This window comes from Cibotium barometz, chromosome 31 (assembly GCF_041138505.1).
Source record: "Cibotium barometz isolate CiBa-2024 chromosome 31, ASM4113850v1, whole genome shotgun sequence".
Taxonomy (NCBI): Eukaryota; Viridiplantae; Streptophyta; class Polypodiopsida; order Cyatheales; family Cibotiaceae; genus Cibotium; species Cibotium barometz.
The window spans coordinates 50,155,187-50,159,009 of NC_141076.1; the positions used below are offsets into that span (position 1 = coordinate 50,155,187).

The 3,823-nt window shown below is 40.8% G+C and overlaps 1 pseudogene across 1 annotated transcript; it reads right to left on the bottom strand.

The window, feature by feature from the left end:
- Positions 1-2,141: 2,141 nt before the first annotated feature.
- LOC147620987 (pathogenesis-related protein 5 pseudogene) lies at positions 2,142-3,250 on the bottom strand (annotated as a pseudogene). The gene is made up of 3 exons (XR_015270044.1): positions 3,032-3,250; positions 2,650-2,936; positions 2,142-2,600 (listed from the first exon to the last, which is right to left on the bottom strand). The product of XR_015270044.1 is annotated as a pathogenesis-related protein 5 pseudogene (transcript).
- Positions 3,251-3,823: the final 573 nt, after the last annotated feature.

The window sequence follows — 3,823 nt, forward strand, 5'->3', positions numbered from 1 at the left end:
AATATTTAAGACCTCGTGGGAAAAACAAAAGAGTTACATGTAAAAAGGAGTTCCTTGTTAAATATATTTCATATTTGGGGAAGGAGTAAAAGCAATATAACAAAAGAGTTACATGTAAAAAAGTATCTTGGTTGGGATAAGAATAGTCCCAGGAGACGGAGACGGAGGGTGGCGGCAATAATTTTTTTAATTACTTTGTTTTCATTATTATTATTTTTTTGTCCATATATATTATGGTTGTTTTAATGACTCTAAAGAACCGACACAATCAACGTGCGATTATTCCAGATTGTCCTCACAGGCATGGGCGAGACAGCAGTTAGCGGTGTGCCTCTCTACAGTCGTTCGATTCAGCAACTTCCTGACCTTATTGAATTTTTTTTAATTTATATTTAAAAATATAAATTTATATTTAAAAAATATTTTTTTAAATATTGATTTTTTTTAATTTATATTTAAAAAATATAAATTTCATCTCTTTTGACCCAAATGAGATCCGTCGGTTTAGTGAATAGAACCGACACAATCAGCGGGCGATTGACTATATGTATTCTGAATTATTAACCTATTTTTTCTTATTTATTATGTAGTGAAATGTCAAAAATGAAAAAAAGAGCAAGAGAATCAACGACTGGAAAATTCATAAATTCAACTATTGAAAGCCATGAAGTTTCAAGCATGGAACCTAAGAAAAATCGTGGAAGACCAAAGAAGTTATCTAATGAAGATGCAATGTTAGATCAATCTAATGTCAGCTTGAAAGTACTTGAGCTAAGTGTGACTATATCATTAGGTGGTAGTGACATTGATGAAGCATTACTAAATAATCTTCATGATTTTATCACTAAAGAATGCCTTGCTGGTAGTTGCTCATTGGAAAGAGCAGGCACAGTTTTCCATTTTCACTATCAAATGGTTATTAGAATTCATGCAAAGTCAATAATTGCAGTAAATAAGCTCATCAAAAAGTATCTTGGATGGGATAAGAATAATCCAATTGGTGGCATTGTAATGTGTGGAGCATTAAGACAGAAAAACATGCACACATTTCATGGTATGATAGGCTATTGTATGAAAGATATTGATAAGCCTCATTATAAAAATGTGTCACATAATATTAGTGCTGAAGATATTACAAAGGGAATAGAAATTTACATGCAATATGGTGTAGATGATTTGAAGAACAAAGTTTGTCTTACTCCAACAAATATTTTTGATAGAGCATTGATGTTTTGGAAGTTCTATTTAAAGCATCCTTTAGGCAATAATTTCTGCACCACCATTCATAAAATGATCAAGACAGGAAAGTACTACCCATCTTCTAATTGGATAACACCATATCAAGGAAGAGGAATGGAGCTTCAAAAAGTTGATGCTTTATGGAGGACAATGGTATACCCATCCAACACAACAATGAAAGAACAATGAAAGATATCTTTGACATTTTTATTAATAAACAAAATTTCGATGCTTCACATCCAAGATTAGATTGGTTCATGAATAGATGGAAAAGAAATGAGAATGAAGTTGACGATTTAAGGTATGCCTTTAATGAAGATGAAATAGTAGAGAATTTATATAAGACAAATAAGCAAACAATTGAAATAATGGAGGAAGAGCAAACACATAGACCGGGTAAAGAAATTGAGAAAGATAAAGACATTCCAATTGATATTGAAGTTGATGATAGTGACAATGAGGAGAACATCCACAAGCTAGAATATATTCCTTTATTCCCAAAAAAGAATATTGGTATTGTAATCACTTGAAATATCAATAAATGACATTTTTATTATGTTTTTCTCAAATATGAATCCATAGGAATTTTTGTCATGAAAAATAAAAAATATCTATGGTTTTCTTTTTGTTGTCCTCTTTTTAAAAGTAGAGTTATAATTTTTTCAGAATAGTAGAGTGAATAGTAGAGCTACAATATAGGATGTCATGGATGAAAAACGAGAACTGGGAAGCATTCACAAATAATATGCCTACGTAAGAATTTAAAAAAAACACATTAGCAGTGGTGGATTATTGCTGAACACATAATTATATATGCTAAAAAACGAGTTACTGCAGAAGCAATAATATATTTGGCGAATTTAAAACCCAAATGTGCCCCCTCGGGAGCCAAAAAAGAAACGTTTCCTGTGTTTTAACAGTCAACGCGAGGAAGGGCAAAACGTGATCATGTACCCCGTCGCATCCTTACACGTGAAAGTGCTGCTAGCGTCGTCGTAGGCGTAGCTATAGGCGTTGGGGCACGCTTGCTTGAAGATGCGGGAGTACGCGGTGGGCTTGCAGGTCTGCGGGCTGGCGAAGCTGCCCGTGCAGCAGTACTCCGGGGAGCCAATCGCCTCGCAAGCGCTCTTACACGCGACGATGTCGGCGCCGTGCTTCACTTGGAACTGAGGCGGGCAGATGGGGTTGAGATTCCGGGTACAGCCGGCTTCGGAGCAATTGCCGTTGCCCAGCATGGGAAGGACCGCCATCTGCAGATTGTAACCATCCACGAGGCTGACGTCGTAAAAGTCTAGTCCGGCGTAGCCGGAGAGCGTGATTTCAAAGATGGTTACGGGCGCGCTGCCTCCCCGCCCATCGCACTGCAGGCCGCCCCCCTACGCCGGAGAGCGTGATTTCAAAGATGGTTACGGGCGCGCTGCCTCCCCGCCCATCGCACTGCAGGCCGCCCCCCTCGCAGTTGCCTGTTGCGCAAGAACCATTGCTCTGGCGGCCGCCTTCTAACACGCGCCTGGTCCGGCCCCATATTCTGCCCGCCCACCCATTTGGAGCAGCGATCGTCTTCCTTGCTCCTAACCCCAGCTCGAACCCCCCCTCTCCGAGGGGTGCTTTCCCTGCGTTCGGCTGAGTAGCCGGCCATACCACTTGGTCGCAATTATTTATCAACGTGAACGAAACGGCAGAGACGTGCATGCTGCCTGTGCATGCAACCCACCACACCCACATAAATATCAGTGTTTGGGAGCCCCTACAACAACATTACAAACGCAGCTAATCCATATTAAAAGGTTACCGGGATCAAGCGAGGCGAAGAGGAGGACAACAGGGAGGAGCAGTAACGCCATGAATCAGAAGGACTCACCACAGGCGGTTCACCGCTCGGTTTTGAAGCGGCACTGCTTTGGTCCTACCTGCCAAATATAGGTGGCCGTGGCCGCTAGAGGCTCGTGAGACGTGCATGCTGCCTGTGCATGCAACCCACCACACCCACATAAATATCCGTGTTTGGGAACCCCTAAAACCACATTACAAACGCAGCTAATCCATGTTAAAAAGTTGCCGGGATCAAGCGAGGCGAAGAAGAGAGGAGTAACGCCATGACTCAAAAGGACTCACCACAGGTTGTCCACCGTTCGGCAAGCGGCAAAGCTGCTTTGGTCGAATATAGGTGGCCGTGGCCAGTAGATGCTCGTGAGTTTCCAACCTCCTTATCTTTCATGCTTTCCACATCGTTCATAACGTGTACTTTTTTTTTTCCCATATCAATCTTCAGTGGCACATGATAAGGTTTCACGATAATTGACCTTTTGCCATTTAAAATTTGATGTCCTAGTTGTTGGTAACAGGATGTGTTTTTTTTAAAAGAAAATGCACCAAGAGGAAAGGGAAGTTACATGAAATTCATCAGGGCTTTATTTAGGAAATCCATCGACACATTAGGAAATCCATCGACACGGTAGTAGGTCAAGGCACACACAAAAAAGAGAAGCCACAGAGAATTCGTGAAAGGGGATCCTTCAACCCCCTTGATTTCACATAAAATAAAAAGTGCAAAGCAATTGTAAGACCGAGGAGACATTTGAAA